This window comes from Mustela lutreola, chromosome 2 (assembly GCF_030435805.1).
Source record: "Mustela lutreola isolate mMusLut2 chromosome 2, mMusLut2.pri, whole genome shotgun sequence".
Classification (NCBI taxonomy): Eukaryota; Metazoa; Chordata; class Mammalia; order Carnivora; family Mustelidae; genus Mustela; species Mustela lutreola.
Genome location: NC_081291.1, coordinates 62,066,843 through 62,091,091, shown reverse-complemented (window position 1 = coordinate 62,091,091; position 24,249 = coordinate 62,066,843). Strand labels below are relative to the sequence as shown.

The 24,249-nt window shown below is 37.0% G+C and overlaps 1 pseudogene; it reads right to left on the bottom strand.

Annotated features, from left to right (window-relative positions):
- Window positions 1-11,262: 11,262 nt before the first annotated feature.
- Window positions 11,263-11,354, bottom strand: LOC131826180 (U6 spliceosomal RNA; annotated as a pseudogene).
- Between the last annotated feature and the right edge of the window lie 12,895 nt (window positions 11,355-24,249).

The following is a 24,249-nucleotide window of genomic DNA, read 5'->3' as shown; positions in this document are numbered from 1 at the left end:
TGCTCTACTAAATACTTTAAACCATTCATTATATCATAGCTCAGTGTTCAAATCTCCATTTGTTTCCTCAGTTTCCTAATATTTATCTTAGGGTGACCTGATCCAGACTTTTGATCACCTTTGTCTAAATATTTCTATTTTAACAAAGTCCTTTGGAACATTCAGAGACTAAAACTTAGAAAAATACTCTGATTGTTATCTCACTCGAGTGGAAAATATATAGTTACCCATTAAGTAATGATATCCATGACATTTTTAATTCTTGGGAGCTTTTGGTTAAATGAATTTTTTAAGCTACCTTTAAATGAAGCTTTAAGCCATCACCACATGAATAAAATTAAAGAACTAAATGAAAACAAGCCAAGTATTTACAGAGTAATAGAATGTGCAGTAGAAAGAGTACAATTCTGAAATCATAAAGCCTAAATTAGTGTGATGCATCTTTACTAGCCATGTAATCATAAACCAGTTATCTAGCCTCAGTTTTTTCACCCATGAAATGGTGATGATAATACTTATTATGCAGAGTTGTTGTGTGGATGTAATGAAGCATGGAGCATGAGAGTCTCATATTCCATGCGAAAATGATAGCTATTTTTATACTTATAATAATTCTAATAGTAGTAATTAAATTGTTCAAAATGATAATATTCATTTATATTGAGGCATTGTATTGACATTCATAGACACATTTACCAAAATAAATTTCATTTTACTTTACCCCCTCTGAGGATATATATTCCCTAATTCAATATGAATCTCATTATGAATAATAATTATCATAATAAATATGCTGATTTTTCTTCTTTTGAGGGAAGTATCCTTTACTGTTGAACATAAAGAAACTTAAGCAAGTCTGTCTTATTCAAAATTTGCATGCTGCTTTCTTATGAAACTAGATTATAGAGTTGTATGAAATAAATTCATGCAGTTAAGACATTTATGTTTGGAAAAATGGGTGGTCAGTTTAGTATTTCAAAAGAAGATTTTAAATTTAAACCTTAAAACTGAGCTCTTTCAGCCTTATTTATAGACCATCCTTCATGCTTCCTAAGTACTCCTTCATTGTAAACTAAGTAATAGTTTTTGTCACAGTGTCGATAACTAAAATGGATTTTATATTCTATTATTTCAGAGTTAGTTGCAGTTTCTACTTCCTTACTTCCTTTTTTGAAAAATAGATTAATTCTACAAAAAGCTTTTTCCAGCTTTATTGAAAAATAATCGACATATTATACTTTGTAAATATAAGAAATGATTTCTTATAACATTGCAAACTTTTAACATTGTGTAAATTTTGTACAATTTGATAAATTGGCATACATCTGTATTGCAATATAATCTACATAAAAATTTAATACATCTACTATCTCATATAGTTGCCACTGTTTTTTATGCATGTATGGTAAGGAATTTTAAGATCTACTCTCTTAGCAACTTTTATGTATATGGTACAGTAGAGATGAACTTCAGAGGTCTTGTGGGTTTTGTTCCAGACCGCCTCAATAAAGTGATTATCTCAATAAACTAAGTCAAATTATTATTATTTTTTTTGGTTTCCCAGTGCAAATAAAAAATTATGTTTCCCAGTGCATATAAAAAATAAACACTATACTGTACTGTTCAAAAGCATTATGCCTTTAAGGAAAAACAATGTATATACCTTAAGTAAACTAGTTCTGAGTTTTCAGTGGGTCATAATTACTGATCACAGATCACCATAACAAATACAATAATAATGAAAAAACTTGAAATATTGCAAGAATTACCAACATGTGACAGAGAGACACAAAATGAACAAATGTTGTTAGAAAAATGGTGGCAGCAGACCTCTTTTATACAAGATTGCTATAAACTTTCAACTTGTAAGAATGTGATATATGCAAAGTTTAATAAAGGGAAGCACAATAAAAATGGATGTATATATTATTAACTATGATCATCATGCTGTACATTAGATCCCCAGAACATTTTCATATTATAGTTGCAAGTTTGTACCCTTTGACCACCTTATTCCACCCCAGGTTCACCTCTTGTCAACTCAACTCTAAGTTTCCATTAGTTTGCTTTTTCTTCAGATTCTGTACGTAAGGGATATCATAATACATAAATTAAAAAAAATATATAAAATCTTTGAAATATTTCACTTAGTATAATACCTTCAAGATTCTTCCATGCTGTTGTAAATGGCAGTATTTCTTAATTTTTCATGGTTCAGTAGTATTCCATAGTGTATATTTACCATACTTATTTTATCCATTCATCCATTAATGGATACTGAAGTTATTTCCATCTCTTGCTTAGAGTTAATAATTTTATAATGAACATAAGAGTGGAGATATGTCTTCGAATAGTGACTTCGTTTCCTTTAGATATATACCTAGAGGTGGGATTACTGAATCATATGGTAATTTTACTTTTAATAATATGAATAATCTCCATACTGTTTTCCATACAAATTTATATCCCAATCACAGTGCATAAGTTGCCCATTTTCCCCAATATTTACTAAAATTTGTTAGTTTTAATTTTTTGCTAGTATATATTCTAATAGGTAGTAATATCTTGTTGTGTTTTTTAGAGGTAAACAACAACAACAACAACATATTGACTTTGCCCTGAGTTTTTACGTTGAGCACTTTTTAATGCTCCTGTTGGTCACTTATATAACTTTTTTGAAAAAAAAGTCTATTGAGATCCTTTTGCTATTTTTTTAATTATATATATTTTTCTATTTGTATCTGTTGGTTATTAACCTCTTTTCAGATATAAGATTTGTAAGTATTTTCTTCCATTCTGTGGATTGTGTTTTCATTCCCCCCCCTTTTTTTTTTTTTGGGAATGCAGAAACTTTAGTTTGATGTAATAGCATTTATTTATTTTTGCTTCTTTTGCTTGTGTTTTTGGCCTGGTATCCAAAAAACTATTGGCAAGACCAATGTCAAGGAGAATTTTCCCTATGTTTTCCTTTAGGAAATTTAGTTTCATGCATCACATTTATGTCTTTAATTTATTTCAAGTTAAGATTTATGAGTGATATAAGGTTCCAGTTTCATGCTGGTTTATGTGACTATTCAGTTTTAAATATCATTTATTGAACAGACTTCCTTTACCCTTTATATATGTAGGCACCTGTCAAAATTAGGTGACTGTATGAAAGGCTCTATTTCTGGATCTCAATTCTGTTCAACTAGTTTATTGGTCTGTTTTTATGCCAGTATACTTTATTGTTTAGAGCATGAGGGCTTTGTAGGTGCTGAGGAGACCAGCTCAGGCAAACAGGAGCATGCCTCAGACCGGACACTGATTTCCCAAAGAATGCTGTGCTTTTCCAGAGGAGATGCCAGGACAAAGAGGCTTTCGCTCTATGCGGGTTTCTCCGATCGTGCTGCGAATACTAGGCTAAGGCAAGCAGCAACAGCAGCCCTCAGAACCGACTCTGATTTCCCAGCGACTGCTATGCTTTCGCAGAGATTTTCAGCTTGGCACGAACCGCACTTCGCTGCTGCTTCCTCAGAAAGGCTTTGGGTGTTCACTCTGCGTGGCAGGGAAGAAGAGCCGCGGGAGAGCTTGTGCCTCTTGGGACTTGCTTTCCTGGGCTCCGAGTTTACGCCCGGGATTCACCTTGCTATTCAGAACTAAGCAGACACAGTCACAACCCTGCAGCAGCGTGCTTGGCCTAGCATGGCACTCTATGCCTATTACCATCTCCTGGGGTAGGTTAGGCTTTGCTTTTTGCTCCAGCTCTCAGGCAGACTCGGGGTCGAGGCCAGTGCCTTCACCACAGGAGAGAGGAGGCGACAGGATACCTGCACACGGCCCGTGCACAGATTAGGGAGATTTGGGGGACTGTGCCCACTCCTTCCCCTTAAACCCCATCCCTCCTCCAAGCTTCCACATCCTGGAGGAAGATGGCATCTGACTGCCCGTTATTTTGGGAGCTGTTTCTGCGAGTTCAGCGTAGGCAACTGGTGGCTAGCGCATGTGTGCCCCAGGGACAGGTGGCCAAGGAGCTGCTGTCTCCTTGGGCCGAGAGGCTCAGGACAGGCATGCTTTCTGCCCAGACTCCTTCCTAAGAGTGGAGCACGCGCCTCTGCCCTAGTCGTCCCCTCATGTCTCCTTAGCAGCCAGGCTTCTATCTCACAGCACAGGGAGCGGGTGACTCTTGTCTTGCCACCGGCCTGCTGTTCGTGGCAGGGCTGGCTATCCGGCTTTCCCGAGTGTGTCCCGACCCTAAGGCCAACGGCTCCTTCTCTTCTCCGGGTGCGGTGTGCTGCGCCTTCCCCACCCTTGGCTTCTCTCTCAGGCAGAGGGGATGCTAGGCCAAAGAGTATTTCGCTCCATGCGCGTATCTTCCACCGAGCTGCGGAGACTAGCTCAGCCAAGCAGCCGCAGCAGCCCCAAAACCAACTCTGATTTCCCAAGGAACGCTGTGCTTTCCCAGGGGAGTTGCCCAGGCAAAGAGGCTTTCGCTGTATGCGGGTTTCTCCCACCGCGAGACTGGGCTCAGGCAAGCAGCAGCAGCCCGCAGAACATTTCTCAGCGAATGCTGTGCTTTCCCAGAGGCTTTGGCTTGGAGCGAAGTGCACTTTGCTGCTGCTTCCTCAGCAAGGCTTCAGTCGCGACAGGGAAGAAGAGCTGCGGGAGGTGTTCGCTCTGTCGCATCATGGAAGGAGAGTCGCGGGAGAGCTGGTATCTCTTGGACCTTGCTTTCCCGAGCTCCATGTTGGCGCCCGGGGTTCACCCTGCCAGGCCGAACTAAGCAGACACAGCCACAACCCTGCAGTTGCGTGCGTAGGCTAGGATGGCACTCTATGCACACTACCATCTCCCAGTGTAGGCATCGCTTGGCCTTTTACTCTGGCGCTCAGGCGGATTCTCAGACTAGGCCAGTGCTTTCCCCACAGGAAAGAAGAGGTTACAGGATCCCTGCACACCGCCCGTGAACTGAATAGGGAGCTATGGGGGACAGTGCCCACGCCTTCCCCTTAAACCCCGTGCCTCTACCAAGCTTCCACATCATGGAGGAAGATGGAATCTGACACCCTGTTATTTCAGGGAGCTGTTTCCGCGAGGTCAGCGTAGGCGCCTGGTGGCTAGCGCATGTCTGCCCCAGGGACAGGTGGCCAAGGAGCTGCTGTCTCCTTGGCCCAGAGGCTCAGGACAGGCATGCTTTCTGCCCAGACTCCTTCCTAGAGTGGAGCACGCGCCCTGCCCTACTCATCCCCTCCTGTCTCCTTAGCAGCCAGGCTTCTGTCTCTCTGCACAGGGAGCGGGTGATACTTGTATTGCCGGCTCTCCTTTTCGCAACCGTTTCCAGACCAGAAGGCCAACGGCTCCTGCTCTTCTCCCCGGGCAACGTGCTGCACCTTCCACTGACATGCTCCTGGGGACCGCAGTGAAAATTGTGTCCCCTTCCTTAAGGCTCTTTCCACAGGCGCAGCCGCGCTTCTCTCTCAGGCAGAGGGGATGCACAGGAATAGAATTTCGCTCCATGCGGGTTTCTCCCATCATGCTGTGAATACTAGGCTAAGGCAAGCAGCAACAGCAGCCCTCAGAACCGACTCTGATTTCCCAGCGACTGCTATGCTTTCGCAGAGGTTTTCAGCTTGGCACGAACCGCACTTCGCTGCTGCTTCCTCAGAAAGGCTTTGTGTGTTCACTCTGCGCGGCAGGGAAGAAGATCCGCGGGGAGCTGGTGCCTCTTGGGACTTGCTTTCCTGGGCTCTAAGTTTACACCTGGATTCACCTTGCTATTCAGAACTAAGCAGACACAGTCACAACCCTGCAGCAGCGTGCTTGGCCTAGCATGGCACTCTATGCCTATTACCATCTCCTGGGCTAGGTTAGGCTTTGCTTTTTGCTCCGGCTCTCAGGCAGACTTGGGGTCTAATCCAGTGCCTTCACCACAGGAGAGAGGAGGCGACAGGATCCCTGCACACGGCCCGTGCACAGGTTATGGAGCTTTGGGGGACTGTGCCCACTTCTTCCCCTTAAACCCCGTGCCTCTACCAAGCTTCCACATCATGGAGGAAGATGGCATCTGACACCCCGTTATTTCAGGGAGCTGTTTCCGCGAGGTCAGCGTAGGCGCCTGGTGGCTAGCGCATGTCTGCCACAGGGACAGGTGGCCAAGGAGCTGCTGTCTCCTTGGGCCCAGAGGCGCAGGACAGGCATGCTTTCGGCCCAGACTCCTTCCTAAGAGTGGAGCATGCGCCCTGCCCTACTCATCCTCTCCTGTCTCCTTAGCAACCAGGCTTTTGTCTCTCTGCACTGGGAGCGGGTGATACTTGTATTGCCAGCTCTCCTTTATCGCAACCGTTTCCAGACCAGAAGGCCAACGGCTCCTGCTCTTCTCCCCAGGCAGCGGGCTGCACCTTCCACTGACATGCTCCTGGGGAGTGCAGTGAAAATCATTTCCCTTTCCTTAAGGCTCTTTCCACAGGCGCCACCGCGCTTCTCTCTCAGGTAGAGGGGATGCCCAGGAATAGAGGATTTAGCTCCATGCGTGTTTATTACACCGTGCTGCGAAGACCAGCTCAGGCAACAGGAGCATCCCTCAGACTGGACTCTGATTTCCCAAAGAATGCTGTGCTTTTACTGAGGGGCAAAGAGGCTTTCTCTCTATGCGGGTTTCTCACATAGTGTTGCGAATACTAGGCTAAAGCAAGCCACAAAAGCATTCCACAGGACTGACTCTGATTTCCCAGCGACTGCGATGCTTTTGAAGAGGTTTTCAGCTTGGCGGGAAGCGCACTTCTCTGCTGCTTTCTCAGCCAGGCTTTGGGTGTTCGCTCTGTCGCATCAGGGAAGGAGAGTCGCGGGGGAGCTGGTGTCTCTTGGACCTTGCTTTCCCGGGCTCCGTGATGGCGCCCTGGGTTCACCCTGCCAGGCCGAACTAAGCAGACACAGTCACAACCCTGCAGCAGCGTGCGTGGCCTAAGATGGCACTCTATGCACACTACCATCTCCCGGTGTAGGCAACGCTTGGCCTTTGGCACTGGACCTCAGGCGGATTCGCGGACAAGGCCAGTGCCTTCCCCACAGGAGAGGAGAGGCGACAGGTTCCCTGAACACCGCCCGTTCACTGGAATGGGGAGCTTTGGGGGATTGTCCCCACTCCTTCCCCTGCAAACCCCCTGCAACCTAAAACGCTGTCACATGTTGGAGGAAGATGGCATCTGACTGCCCGTTTCTCGAGGGAGCTGTTTCTGCGAGTTCCGGGTATGGCGCCTGGTAGCTAGCCCAAGTCTGCCCTAAGGACAGATGGTGAAGGAGATGCTGTCCCCTTGGGACCAGAGGCACAGAACAGGCCTGCCTTCTGCCCACACTCCTTCCTCAGTGTGGAGCACGCGTCCCTGCCTTAATCGTCCCCTCATGTCTCCTTAGGAACCAGGCTTTGTCTCTCCGCACAGAGGGCGGGTGACACTTGTCTTGCCACCGGCCTGCTCTTCCTGCCATGGCAGGCTACCCTGCTTCCCGTCCTTTTCCCGACCACAAGGCCAACGGCTCCTTCTCTTCTCTGGGGGCGGCGTGCTGCGCCTTCCCCAGACTTGCTCCTGGGGAGTGCAGTGACAGACGTGTGCAATCACGCTTCTCTCTCAGATCTCAAATACACAACATAACCCTACACCTAAAGGAGTTGGAGAAAGAACAACAAAGGAAGCCTAAACCCAGCAGGAGAAGAGGAATAATAAAGATCAGAGCAGAAATCAATGAAATATAAACAAACAAAAACCACAAAACAACAACAACAACAACAAAAAAAAACAATAGAACAAATCAACGAAACTAGGAGCTGGTTCTTTGAAAGAATTAATAAGATTGATAAACCCCTTTCCAGACTTATCAAAAAGAAAAGAGAAAGAACCCAAATAAATAAAATCATGAATGCAAGAGGAGAGATCACAACCAACACCAAAGAAATACAAACAATTATAAGAACATACTATGAGCAACTCTACGCCAACAAATTCAACAATCTGGAAGAAATGGATACATTCCTAGAGACATATAAACTACCACAACTGAACCAGGAAGAAATAGAAAACCTGAACAGACCCATAACCAGTACGGAGATTGAAACAGTCATCAAAAATCTCCAAACAAACAAAAGCCCCGGGCCAGATGGCTTCCCAGGGGAATTCTACCAAACATTTAAAGAAGAATTAATTCCTATTCTCATGATACTGTTCCAAAAAAATAGAAATGGAAGGAAAACTCCCAATCTCTTTTTTTTTCTGAGGCCAGCATCACCTGGATCCCCAAACCAGACAAGGATCCCATCAAAAAAGAGAACTACAGACCAATATCCTTGATGAACACAGATGCGAAAATTCTCACCAAAATACTAGCCAATAAGATTCAACAGTACATTAAAAGGATTATTCACCACGACCAACTGGGATTTATTCCAGGGCTACAAGGTTGGTTCAACATCTGCAAATCAATCAATGTGATACAACACATCAATAAAAGAAAGAACAAGAACCATATGATACTCTCCAGAGATGCTGAAAAAGCATTTGGCAAAGTGCAGTATCCCTTCCTGCTTAAAACTCTTCAAAGTGGGGCGCCTGGGTGGCTCAGTGGGTTAAGCCTCTACCTTCGGCTCAGGTCATGATCCCAGGGGCCTGGGATCGAGTCCTGCATTGGGCTTTCTGCTCAGCAGGGAGCCTGCTTCTCCTCATCTCTCTCTCTGTCTGTCTCTCTGCCTATTTGTGATCTCTCTCTCTGTCAAATAAATAAATAAAATCTTTAAAAAAAAACTCTTCAAAGTGTAGCGATAGAGGGCACATATTATCAATATTATCAAAGCCATCTATGAAAAACCCACTGCAAATATCATTCTCAATGGAAAAAAACTGAATACTTTTCCGCTGAGGTCAGGAACATGGCAGGGATGTCCGTTATCACCACTGCTATTCAACATTGTACTAGAAGTCCTAGCCTCAGCAATCAGACAACAAAAAGAAATTAAAGGCACCCAAATTTTTCCAAATTGGCAGAAGAGAAGTCAAACTATCCCTGTTTGCAGATGATATGATACTGTATGTGGAAAACTTAAAGGACTCCACTCCAAATCTGCTATAACTTGTATAGAAATTCTGTAAAGTGTCAGGATATAAATCAATGAACAGAAATTGGTTGCATTTTTTTTTATACCAACAAAACTGAAGAAATAGAAACTAAGGAGTGAATCCCATTTACAATTGCACCCAAAACCCTAAGATACCTAGGAATAAACCTAACAAAGAATCTATACTCAGAAAACTCTAAAGTACTCATGAAAGAAATTGAAGAAGACACAAAGAAATGGAAAAATGTTCCATGCTCCTGTATTGGAAGAACAAATATTGTGAAAATGTCTATGCTACCTAAAGCAATCTACACATTTAATGCAATCCCTATCAAAATCCCATCCTTTTTTTTTTTCAAAGAAATGGGACAAATCATCCTTATATATATAAGGAACCAGAAAATACCTCGAATATCCAGAGGAATATTGAAAAAGAAAGCCAAAATTGTTGGCATCACAATTCCAGACTTCAAGCTCTATTACAAAGTTGTCATCATCAAGATAGTAGGGAACTGTCCCCAAAACAGACATAGATCAATGGAACAGAATAGAGAGCCCAGAAATACACCCTCAACTCTATGGTCAACTAATCTTCAACAAAGCAGGAAGGAATGTCCTATGGAAAAAAGACAGCCTCTTCAACAAATGGTGTTGGGAAAATTGAACAGCCACATGCAGAAAAATGAAATTGGGCCGTTTCCTTACACCACACATGAAAATAGACTGGAAATGGATGAAGAAGCATAATGTGAGAAAGGAATCCATCAAAATCCTTGAGGAGAGAACAGGTAGCAACCTCTTTGACCTCAGCAGCAGCAACTTCTTCCTAGGAACATCGCCAAAGGCAAGGGAAGCAAGGGCAAGAATGAACGACTGGGATTTCATCAGATCAAAAAGCTTTTGCACAGCAAAGGAAACAGTTAACAAAGCCAAAAGATGACTGTCAGAAGTTATCTGGGAGAAGATATTTGCAAATGACATACCAGATAAAGGGCCAGTATCTATCCAAAATCTATAAAGAGCTTATCAAACTCAACACCCTAAGAACAAATAATCGAATGTAAAAATGGGCAGAGGACATGAACAGACATTTCTGAAAAGAATACATCCAAATGGCCAACAGACACATGAAAAAATGCTCCACATCACTCGGCATCAGGGAAATACAAATCAAAACCAGAATGAGATACCAACTCACACCTTTCAGAATGACTAAAATGAACAAGTCAGTCAATGACAGATGCTGGCGAGGATGTGGAGAAAGGGCAACCCTCCTACACTGTATGTGGGAATGCAAGCTGGTGCAACCACTCTGGAAAACAGCGTGGAGGTGCCTCAAAAAGCTGAAAATAGAACTACCCTATGACCCAGTGATTGTAGTACTGGATATATACCCTAAAGATACAAACGGGGCATTCTGAAGGGGCACATGCACCCAAATGTTTATAGCAGCAATGTCCACAATAGTTAAACTATGGAAAGAACCTAAATGTCCTTCAACGGATCAATCAATAAATAAGATATGGTATATATGTACAATGGGATACTGTGCAGCCATCAAAAGAAATGAAATCCTGCTATTTGTGATGACATGGATGGAACTAGAGAGTATTATGCTTGGCAAAATAAATCAATCTGAGAAAGACAACTATCATATGATCTCCCTGCTATGATGAAGTGGAGATGCAACACAGGTGCTTTCGGGCGTACGAAAAGAAAAATAAAAGAAGGGAGGGAGGGAGACAAACCAACAAAGACTGAATCTCACAAAACAGACTGAGGGTTGCTGGGGGGAGGTATGTTGGGAGAGGATGGTGGGGGTATGGACATTGGGGAGGGCAGGTGCTATGGTGAGTGATGGTGAATGCTGTGAAATGTGTAACCTGGTGAAAGTTTTCCCCTTAAAGATCAGAAAAAAGACAAGTGTGTCCACTTTCACTACTCTCATTTGACATAGTACTGGATGTCCTAGCCAGAGAAATAAGGAACACAAAGAAATAAAAGACTCCAAAAAAAAAAAAAAAAAGGAAGAAGTAAAATTTTCTTTTTTTGGATAACATGAACTTACATTTAAAAATATCCTAAAAACTTCACAAAAAATTTTGAATAAACAAATTTAATAAAGCTGCCAAATACAAGATCAATATATAAAAGACAGGAATTTTGTTTTGTTTCGTTTTTTTAAAATAGTTTTTCATGTCATCCTTGCTCAGTGATCATGCTAATCTTCTCTGCATCATTCCAATTTTAGTATATGTGCTGCCAAAGTAAGCACAAGACAGGAGCATTTTAACACTCTAATGATGAACTATCTGAAAAAATAAAGAGAACAATCTAATTCTCAATAGCATCAAAAATAATAAAATACTTCGGAAAAGACTTAACTAACAAGATGAAAGATCTGTACCCCATAAACTATGACATTGATAAAGAATTTGAAGGAGACATAAATGGAAAGTTAGCTCATATTTATGAATGGTAAGAATTAACATTGTTAAAATGTCCATACTACCGAAAACCATCTGTAAATTCAATTCCTATCAAAAATCCAATGTTAGGGGCGCCTGGGTGGCTCAGTCGGTTAAGCCGCTCCCTTCGGCTCAGGTCATGATCCCAGGGTCCTGGGATCGAGCCCTGCATCAGGCTCTCAGCTCAGCAGGAAGCTGCTAACTCTTCTCTCTCTGCCTGCCTCTCTGCCTGCTTGTCATCTCTCTCTGTCAAATAAATAAATAAAAAATATTTTTAAAAAATCCAATATTTTTTTTACAGAAGTAAGTAAAGAATCCTAAAATTTATATGAGACCATAAAAGACAACAAATAATTAAAGCAGTTCTGAGAAAGAATGAAGAAGCAAAATTACACTTCTTGATTTGAAACTATACTACAAAGCCCTCATGCTCAAAACAATAAAGTATACTGGCATAAAAACAGACCAATAAACAAGTTGAACAGAATTGAGAGTCCAGAAATAAATCCTTTGATACAGTCACCTAATATTTGACAGGGGCCAACATATATAATGGGTAAAGATAGTCTGTTCAATAAATGATATTTAAAACTGAATAGTCACATAAACCAGCATGAAACTGGAACCTTATATCACTCATAAATATTAACTTGAAATAGATTAAAGACATAAATGTGATGCATGAAACTAAATTTCCTAAAGGAAAACATAGGAAAAATTCTCCTTGACATTGGTTTGCCAATAGTTTTTTGGATACCAGGCCAAAAACACAAGCAAAAGAAGCAAAAATAAATAAATGGTATTACATCAAACTAAAGTTTCTGCATTGCCAAAAAAAAAAAAAAAGGGAATGAAAACACAATTCACAGAATGGAAGAAAATACTTACAAATCTTATATCTGAAAAGAGGTTAATAACCAACAGATACAAATAGAAAAATATATATAATTAAAAAAATAGCAAAAGGATCTCAATAGACTTTTTTTTCAAAAAAGTTATATAAATGACCAACAGGAGCATTAAAAAATGCTCAACGTAAAAACTCAGGGCAAAGTCATTATGTTGTTGTTGTTGTTGTTTACCTCTGAAAAACACAACAAGATATTACTGCCTATTAGAATATATACTACCAAAAACTTAAAACTAACAAATTTTGTTAAATATTGTGGAAAATGGTGAACTTATGCACTGTGATAGGGATATAAATTTGTATGGAAAACAGTATGGAGATTATTCATATTATTGAAAGTAAAATTACCATATGATTCAGTAATCCCACCTCTAGGTATATATCTAAAGGAAACGAAGTCACTATTCGAAGACATATCTCCACTCTTATGTTCATTATAAAATTATTAACTCTAAGCAAGAGATGGAAATAACTTCAGTATCCATTAATGGATGAATGGATAAAATAAGTATGGTAAATATATACTATGGAATACTACTGAACCATGAAAAATTAAGAAATACTGCCATTTACAACAGCATGGATGGATCTTGAAGGTATTATACTGAGTGAAATATTTCAAAGATTTTATATATATTTTAATTTATGTATTATGATATCCCTTACATACAGAATCTGAAAAAAAAGCAAACGAATGGAAACTTAGAGTTGAGTTGATAAGAGGTAAACCTGGGGTGGAATAAGGTGGTCAAAGGGTACAAATTTGCAACCTCAATATGAAAAAGTTCTGGGGATCTAATGTACAGCATGATGATCATAGTTAATAATATATACATCCATTTTTATTGTGCTTCCCTTTATTAAACTTTGCATATATCACATTCTTACAAGTTGAAAGTTTATAGCAATCTTGTATAAAAGAGGTCTGCTGCCACAATTTTTCAAACAACATTTGTTCATTTTGAGTCTCTCTGTCACATGTTGGTAATTTTTGCAATATTTCAAGTTTTTTCATTATTATTGTATTTGTTATGGTGATCTGTGATCAGTAATTATGACCCACTGAAAACTCAGAACTCGTTTACTTAAGGTATATACATTGTTTTTCCTTAAAGGCATAATGCTTTTGAACAGTACAGTATAGTGTTTATTTTTTATATGCACTCGGAAACATAAGTTGTTATTTGGAATGGGAAACCAAAAAAATAATAATAATTTGACTTAGTTTATTGAGATAATCACTTTATTGAGGCGGTCTGGAACAAAACCCACAAGACCTCTGAAGTTTATCTCTACTGTACTATATACATAAAAGTTGCAAAGAGAGTAGATCTTAAAATCCCTTACCATACATGCATAAAAAACAGTGGCAACTATATTAGATAGTAGATGTATTAACATTTTTATGTAGATTATATTGCAATACAGATGTATGCCAATTTATCAAATTGTACAAAATTTACATAATGTTAAATGTTTGCAATGTTATAAGAAATCATTTCTTATATTTACAAATTATAATATGTCGATTATTTTTCAATAAAGCTGGAAAAAACTTTTTGTAGAATTAATCTATTTTTCAAAAAAGGAAGTAAGGAAGTAGAAACTGCAACTAACTCTGAAATAATAGAATATAAAATCCATTTTAGTTATCGACACTGTGACAAAAACTATTACTTAGTTTACAATGAAGGAGTACTTAGGAAGCATGAAGGATGGTCTATAAATAAGGCTGAAAGAGCTCAGTTTTAAGGTTTAAATTTAAAATCTTCTTTTGAAATACTAAACTGACCACCCATTTTTCCAATCATAAATGTCTTAACTGCATGAATTTATTTCATACAACTCTATAATCTAGTTTCATAAGAAAGCAGCATGCAAATTTTGAATAAGACAGACTTGCTTAAGTTTCTTTATGTTCAACAGTAAAGGATACTTCCCTCAAAAGAAGAAAAATCAGCATATTTATTATGATAATTATTATTCATAATGAGATTCATATTGAATTAGGAAATATATATCCTCAGAGAGGGTAAAGTAAAATGAAATTTATTTTGGTAAATGTGTCTATGAATAGTCAATACAATGCCTCAATATAAATGAATATTATCATTTTGAACAATTTAATTACTACTATTAGAATTATTATAAGTATAAAAATAGCTATCATTTTCGCATGGAATATGAGACTCTCATGCTCCATGCTTCATTACATCCACACCAACAACTCTGCATAATAAGTATTATCATCACCATTTCATGGGTGAAAAAACTGAGGCTAACACATTTAGATAACTGGTTTATGATTACATGGCTAGTAAAGATGCATCACACTAATTTCGGCTTTATGATTTCAGAATTGTACTCTTTCCACTGCACATTCTATTACTCAGTAAATACTTGGCTTGTTTTCATTTAGTTCTTTAATTTTATTCATGTGGTGATGGCTTAAAGCTTCATTTAAAGGAAGCTTAAAAAATCCATTTAACCAAAAGCTCCCAAGAATTAAAAATGTCATGGATATCATTAGTTAATGGGTAACTATATATTTTCCACTCGAGTGAGATAACAATCATTGTGTTTTTCTAAGTTTTAGTCTCTGAGTGTTCCAAAGGACTTTGTTAAAATAGAAATATTTAGACAAAGGTGATCAAAAGTCTGGATCAGGTCACCTTAAGATAAATATTAGGAAACTGAGGAAACAAATGGAGATTTGAACACTAAGCTATGATATAATGAATGGTTTAAAGTATTTAGTAGAGCATAGAAAAGCCCCTTAAAGCCTTGTCTTAGCCTAGCATTGCAGCTTCTGGGATATCTGTCTATCTATCATCTATCTATCTATCTATCTAGATATAAATTTGAAAACTTTTTCAACTTAAAGATTTTGAGAAATAGAACATAATTAGCACCATAGAAGATCTGCTTATGATAACAACCTAGCCCCTCCTCCCAGTTTGTTAATATTCTCTCTTATTTAATGTAACATTGTGCAAATATACCACTACTGATCTGCCGTTATGAATGAAATAACTATAATCATATTTGCATATCCTGGTGAAAATATTCATTTAGTTCCATGCAGTATTTCTAGAAATGGACCAAATTTTTTTTTAAATTTTTAAGTTTTCTAAATATTATCCAACTTACCTCATATGTTTTTATCATGTGCACTGTCATTCCTTCACATTCTTGCAAGACATTTTCACTGTTGCCCAATATGGTAAGTGTGTATGTCATTCTAGGTTTTAATTTATTTTTAATTTAATTTAATTCCAGATTCATAATAAAGATAAACAGTTTTTATATATGAGTGGCCATTTGGATTACCCTTTCTGTAAAGTACATGCTCAAATCTTTTGATATCTTAACATTGTGTCATACTGACTTCTTGAATAGTAGATTTTCTGAATGAACTTTTAGCTGTGTAGGTCTACTCTATTTTATTTTGAACTTGTTTTCATTTCAAAATCTTTATATTTATTTTCATAATCTGTTTTTATTTTGCTTTGTCTATTATCTATCTATCTATCTATCTATCTATTTGCAAGCAAGAGAGAGAGAGCAAGTGAGAGCGCAGGGAGGGATAGAAAAAGAAGGGAAAGGAATCTTAAGCAGGCTCTAGGCTCAGCACAGAGCCCAACTCTGGGCTCTATTTCACATCCCTGACATCATGACCTGAGCCAAAATGAAAGAAATAAAATAAAATTAAGGTGTTAAAAAAAAAAAGGAAAAGGAATTGGAGGTTTAATTAAGTGAGCCACCCAGGCACCCCTGTAGTATCTTAAATTAGCTGTCATATCTTTAAAGTTCTAGAGTATCCATTTAATTCATTTATAAAATCTTTCTCAATATCATTTTTAGTTTCAGTTTTCTGTTCAATTTGCTTCCCCTCTCATTTCTTTGAGCAGAGTAATCAAGCCTTTTTACAATCTTTATTGATCATTTTAACATCATACTTAATCCCATTTTGTCTATCAAATCTTGTTAATAGATTTTCTTTGTGTGCATTGTTACATTTTGCTATGTTCAAGACATTATATTTGAAACTCTTATTGAGTAGGGATAATTAAGAGCTATAATAATGGTATGGTCCTCCTTGGCAGGATTTTCTCTTATATCTGAGACTCTACAAGACAATCATATTCCAAATTCAGTGATTGACTTTCTCAGTTTACACAGAAGGCAAGGTAGGCTATAGTCTTATTTCTGCTTCTCCTTGTGCTTTGGGGATCTCAACTTAAATTTGTTTGTACCAAAGTTTTCAAATTTGATTGCTGCTGGATTTTGAATTTTGTTTCTCTAGTATCAAGTGTCTATTAAAAACACAGTTCAGTGTGTTTTAGCAGTTTCAAATGCTCTCATAGCTAAAATGGCTTCAGGCATATATCTCTAGACTCTCATTGTGTTTCGTATTTTGGCCCAGTAATCCCTCACTTATTTTTTTAATCATTCTCATATTTTTAACTTTAAAAGCTATTTTGTCTGGATTTTTAAGTTGTCTTAAGTAGGAGTTTTTAGATCACCATTACTAGAAGCAACAACAAATATACATGAAAATATCTGCAGTAGTTTATCACATCTTTATGGCTTTGAACTTCCATAAGCTGAGGCATCCTTCTCTAATCACTTAGGCAAACTCCAATTTACCCTTTAAAACAACACAAGAATTGCTTCATTTAAGAACATGTTCAGGGATGACTCTTCCCCACTGTTCTTACCAACATTCCCACACACTCTTTGCTACCCGCACCTTGTTTATGAACTTTCATTAGGTATATCAGCGTCACCACAATTTTGCTCTATTGTATTTTTGTCCTTTAGAGCTTTAATTAAATATTAATTCCATAGAAAGTCTGTCCCTTTTCTTTCAAACCTGGGTTAGTTATTTCTTCTCATTCTTTGTCAGAAGCTACTTTATTAGAGAAACTTACAGCTGTATTGTGACTTTGGAGCCTTTACAGTTTTTTGACTGGAAAAATCACCCATCCCTGAGATTTTTACGCAGCTTCCTAGCTGATATTATTCAGAAATCTGTTCAACACAGACTTTTTCAGGGAGGCCCTTTCGGACCACTCAGTTAAAAAACCTCTTCTCAATCACTGCTCTTTCTAAAATGTGCTTATTTAGTTCAAATATGCATCACTATTAAAGAAAAACCAGTACGATTTTTTTTCTTTTTAAAGTTGGCTTACCTATTATCTATCTCTCCCATTAAAATGATTCCTCTGGGCTGGGATTTTTTTGTGCTCATCTTAGGCCAGGCACTGAATAAATTGTCTCTGAATGATTGAATTTTTTGACTCCCTTGCTAGATTCTCAACTTCATGAGGCCAAGGATTGTTCTATTCAGTCCTTCTTTATCCTCAATGTCTGTTATATTGCAGTCACTTACGTGACTAATGGGAAAAATCACAGAAAGAAAGAGTTAAAACTACAGAAAAACCCCGTAGGTTCAATAACACAAAGCTTTCTAAAATTATTTAGCCCAAGAATTGAATACTGGCTGCACTTTTGATTTTTTTTAAATGGTATTGAATTTAATTTAAATGGAAATACTTGAATGGTAGAATAATAAAATTATAAAAGCAACTTGCTCCTTAAAGTAAGAATTATATAGGGCATCTCTTCTAGAAGCAAAATTTTCAAATGTCAAACATCTGAAAGCATAGAAAAAGAAGTAAGAGTGTGAATTGTACTTCAATGCTCTTTTCTTTATATTCAGCAAACAGCTTCATTCACACCTTTCCAGTTTTTTCAACTCTTTTGACAAAGCCTTCAGAGGAGTTACTGCTGATGACCACCATCACAGCCTGACAGGAGAAATTTTATAAGGAAAAATAATAGCATGTTTTTCCCAAATTGTTAAGGATATGATGAAGCTCTGTCGGATTCAAAGGAGGAATGTGCAATTCCATGCTATATATAATAATAACTTATTATAATAGTGGCTTTGCAATTTTTCAGATATATCCATTTACTGAAACCACTATCAAATAAACAAAAACAAACAAATTAACAGGGGTTCGAGACAGGAATTATCTAATCTAAAAATAGCACATGTTCACAGAATACACAACACATATCCCAAGTACTACTGTAGGTTTCAAGTAATAGTCAAAACAATAGTAAACATGATTCAGACCCTACCAGTCAAATCATAAATGGGACCTTAACTGTAAATCCTTATCTTTAGATCAAAGCGGGTAATTGGGTGCTGAAGATACATTATAGAACTAATATGTTATAGAACTCCTCTGAAACGAGTCATTTATTAAATCACTTTCCCTGCATAGCTGCTGACCCATGTTTTGGTTCCTGGAAATAGCTGCTACCCTGTCACACTTCTTAAAAGCACATATATTGATAACTCTACTCATTCCTCCATTCCTCTGTGACTGTCACTGTGTTAAAATGTGGAGTCAGCTGACTCACTTGTGGTGGTAATAAAGTAGATGAGTTTGCAAAGTATTTTGCTATTTCTAAAAATGCAAAAACCAAATTACATTAAAATCATAAGGGGTGTTTCAGGGAGAGCTGTAGGATGTGGTTTCTTGTGTCATCCACAGAGATTAGCTCCAACACATATTTAAACTCTCCTCTAGGAGCAACCTTAGTGGTAAAACAAGAAGATAAACAGATGTATACACACCCTGGCACAAAATTATCACTTATGTTTGGCTTCCTAGTCTCCTCGTGTTTCTTACTTATCTTAACTTCTCTCTGAAATCAGGGAACACAGAATCTCAATCAGTTGACATTTTTCTACTGAATTACCCAATAGTCTGATCATACCCCTAAGACTTTTTTAAATTATTTCACTCATAATCCCAAATCTGCTTTGCTTCCTCATCTTAGTACACTGTAATTTGATTTCAAAATGAGGACAGTAGTCAGTAATACCACATTCATTAATCTATTTTACAATTCCATGTACTTAGAACTATGAAAATATGTTAATACCATCCATTCCAATAAGCCACCCTAAATTTATTCTCATGAAACAAGACCTCAAGAAAGAGAATTCAAAATCATCCATGTATTTGCAATTTATTGCAATAAAGCCTTTATCAATAGACTTCCCTGTGCACATGGTGGTCAAATTGCTGGTGAAAACCAGCCAGATCTATTAAAGCTTTCTTATGGCTTCTAGGTAACCCAAGTGAGCCTTTATTGATACTGGGATGGGATAAAGCAGGGAAGGGATAAGCAGTGATGTAAGAACTGGCTAGACAAAAGTAATGACTCTCATTACAAAGTGAGTATTTTAAAGCAAAAGAGCCTCTGGGAATATTGTTTTATAAAATAGTGGGGTTTTTTTTATTAACTTTATAAAATTCAATTAGTTAACGTATAGTGTACCATTAGTTTCAAATGTAGATTTCAGTTATTCATCAATAGCATATAATACCTAATGCTCAGTACTTACTGTTATAGCTTCTTGAAAGCAGAATTTTAACCCCCTGAGCCACCCTGGCGCCCTTGAAAGCAGAATTTTAGATCATATTTTCTGATTACTTCCATGTAGTACAACACTTTCCTGCTAGCAACCTTCAGAACATAATATTTGTTAGAGGAATTTCTTTAAGAATAAATAAATAGGAATTTATTTAAATTTATAAATGTATAAAATAAATAGGAATTTATTTAAATTTATTTAAATATTGCACACTGTTTCATTGTTTATAAATAAGGTGATGATATTATAGCCATTATTTGTTAGCACTGATATATCACTTTCTTTTTACTTCTCAGTGCATTCTCTTTGCACAAAATAGATATATATTTTAAAAGAATCTGGATCTGTGGCAAACTTTTAAAAAACCCTATACAGTAAAGTTTATCAATTTAAGTAATCTCAATTATCTTCTTCAATTGTGATAGTATATCCTTCTATCTAGGCCAGATATTGTATGAGGGATTAGAAGAGACATACTTTTCTAAATTTCACTTTTCTCATCTGCAAAATGCTGATCATGATCCTACAATAAAATACACTTACAATTTTTTGATGAAAATTAATTTATTTATTTTAAGATTTTATTTATTTATCAGAGAGAGTGGGCGATCGAGCAAGCACAGGCAGACAGAATGGCAGGCAGGGCAGAGGGTGAAGCAGGCTCCCGGCCAAGAAAGGAGCCCGATGCGGGACTCGATCCCAGGACGCTGGGATCATGACCTGAGCAAAAGGCAGCTGCTTAACCAACTGAGCCACCCAGGCATCCCTTTTGATGAAACTTTAATCTGTATAAACAATATATTTGCTGTAATGCATGGTTCATGGAAAACATCTTATTTAATTATAAGCAACAACAGTATTAGAAATTAAGTAAATGTGTCTATAATATTTAAAGTTTTAACACATAATTCCAGTGCTTTGCCTTATTTTCTCAAATCCCTTTACCACTTTCACTGACAGAGTCTAATGTACTTTTTCTACTAGTAGCCAGCTCTTTGTCTTTTGTCAGAAAGATGCCCTTGTGAATTATTTATAATGGAGATATTAGCAATAATAATAATAATAATAAATAGCAAAGAAAATGTTAAAAAAGTTTTCTTAACTAATTAGGGTTCTTAGACATCAATTAGAGGAACCACCTCTGGAAAGCAAATTAATCTGCAAGACATTCCCAGAATTAACAAGTCAGTCAGATACAGGGTTGTCCACAGACTGAAAGGTGAAGCAAAAGGACTAGGTTTGGAAAATAGGTAAGGACAGTGAAAAAAATGATCAAATTTTTGGGCAAAATAAATTCTTAGGTGTCCTTTCAATGGAGTCCTGGGCATTATGTAGCAGAAACTCTGGAGATTATCTCAATCAATTGGAGTCACCCCGTTTATTAGCTTGCTATTGACAAAGTTATTTACAAACTCTAGAGCAAGAGGTTATAATGTAGAAAACTGATCGTAATGCACAAGATTCTTGTTAACAATAATGCAAATTAGTGATTTTCCATTAGAAAACATAAATTCTATATCCCAAATTATGGGCCCAGAGCACTTCTGCTGCACAACTCTGCTTATATCCCAAATAACCATGTGAACTAGATATAATATCTGCTTCTTTATTAAATTTGAATAAAAATTCTTGACACAAGTATTTTATAATTGTGTGATAATCGTGCATTTAATTTCTTGGAGAACAAAACACCTTAGAAGAGAAATGGAAAAAAATTTCAACCCCTTTATTTTAAGATTATATAGACAAATGGTCACCAAATTGGTAAGATATGTAAGACTTGAACAAAATTATCAACTAACTAAATATGCTTGATATTACAGAACACTCCCAACAACTGCAGACTACATATATCTTAAGCCATGATTTTCCTTGCAAGGTCAACATTGATAATGTTCTAGTCATACCTCCGTGTACCAGTCAAGAAGTAGCATATTTCTTGAAAGACACAGCTATCAAAGCTCCATTGAGAAACCATAAAGATGGAGAAGGGATTTGAAAATTATATATCTGATAATGGACATCAACTCTGATTATTTAAAAATGAATAAAAATAAAATACCTTACTAATAAGCAAACAGAGTATCCAATTTTACATGTGAAGAAAATTATTGAAGAGACATGGATGGCTTATAAGCACATGACAAATTTCTCAATATTTAGACATTAAGGAAATACAAATTAAAATCAAAATGAGACATGCTTACATATCTATTAGAATGGATAAAATTATAAAGGCTAATTGTACTTCGTCTGAGCTAGATTGAGAAGCGACAAAAAATCTAAACTGTTGTTGGCATATATCATGATACCACCACTTTGGAAAATAGTTTGAAAAATTTTTTAAACACAAAACATGTGCAGTTACACGAATAGCCATTCTACTACTAGGCCTTTAACCAAGAGAAACAAACCCTATGTTCGTACAAGGACTTGTATATGAATTTTATAGCAGCTTTATTTTTAAGAATAGAAAACAGTGAAATGTTCATCAATGTCCATCAATAGAGCAAAGACAAATTATGATCTATTCATTAAAGAGATTACTATTCAACATCAAAATGAACTATTTACAATTGGAGATTCTCAAAGTAATGGTGCTGAGAAAAGAAAAGCCAGGCAATAAATAGTATATACTGTGTGATTCCATGACTATAAAAAAATCTAGAAAATACAAATTTATATATAGGTACAGTCATCAAATATATTGGTGTGATTTTAGTGCCTTCTTCTGTGCTCCCACAGCTTCCTACACTTGGATCTCCGAGCATTTGTTACACCATGTGAAAATATGAACTCTTTTTCTTTATTCTGTCTTACAAGAAAAAGAATCCTTGAAATTTTATGGACATTTGAACTCTCAGGTATTAGCAGAAATTCTATCACACAGTACGTTTCCAAATATAAAAGCCAGAGTTTTACAATGACTTCTAAGCTTTTACATGATCTAGCCACTCATTTAACCTCTGTGACCTCTTTCCCTGCTACTCTTCAGACCCTCACAGTGGCCTCCTTGCTATTCCTCAGATATGCCAGGCACGATCCAACCTTATGGCCTTCAAGATAGCCAATTCCTTTCTCTGGAGTGACCTTATTGCTGATAGTTCTGGGCAAATTCATTACCTTTCCATACCTTTGTTCAATTGTCAGCTTCATTGTAACTACCCTGATCTTCCCATTAAAATTATTAACTCCCCATCCCCTGCCTAGCAACCTTGATTTTTCTCAACCTGATCTAATTTTTTTTCCCCATTGTACTCATCATTTTTGAATGCACTATGCAATTTTTATTAAGGTTTATAGCTTTTAATTGTCTCACCCATTAAAATAAAAGTTCTACAAAGCCACGTTTTTCATTTACCAGTGTAGTCTGAAGTGATATCTGCCATATAATAGGTTCAGTAGACAATTGGTAAATTTCAGAAAAAATTAATGTTGAGAGTATACTGAATTTCATAAGTCATTTCAATATTTTTTTTCCAAAAATAAACTATGTAAAACATACCTTAAATTTACTTTCAAAATATTTTATAGCATATAATGGACAAAATAAGACAAAATAAGACAAAAAAAAAAAAACAAGACAAAAGCCTTAAAGAAACAATCATATAAATAACCATTTCAAACCTACTTAAAAATTGCATAATACCACACTCCTAGATCCTCTCTGAATGCTCTAAAGTAACCCTTCAAAGGAAATACTTTTTTAAAAATAACAGATTTTTTGGTAAATAATTTAATGAAATAAAAAGTTTCATTCTTCTATGTAGATCATAAAAATGTTTTTAATAAGCATGAAATTATAACTCTGAAGTGTGCTAAAATGAAACCACCTGCTAAGGGTGAGGGAACAAAAATAAAAATCATTTTTCCAAATAAGAGGAATTTATTACCTTTGTATCAAAGCATGTGGATTTATTCAAACTGGCAATAAAGGAATATGGAAACACAATCCATAGAAAGTCATATTTTAGATTTCTAAAAGACTTCATAGTAAAGAGTATATATTTTTGAAATGCTACATAATGCTACATAATGACAAGATGACAGGTTGTGACAAATAGCATTTTAAAAGCTCTACTCATAATGGAACGGAAGGTGTCATTTCCCTATAATTTTATATATGTCATTAATTTACTATATCTTGATACAACACATTACCAAACAGATGTTCATCAAAGACTAAATCATTTTTAATGGAACATAATAATTTGGACCTACATCTATTAATCATTTTTTTTCGATCTAACATTTATACTCTCGCTAAACATTCTATCAGTTGTCGACAAAATTAAAAAAAATAGGATAAAAATTCGTGTTTGGAAAAGTAGAT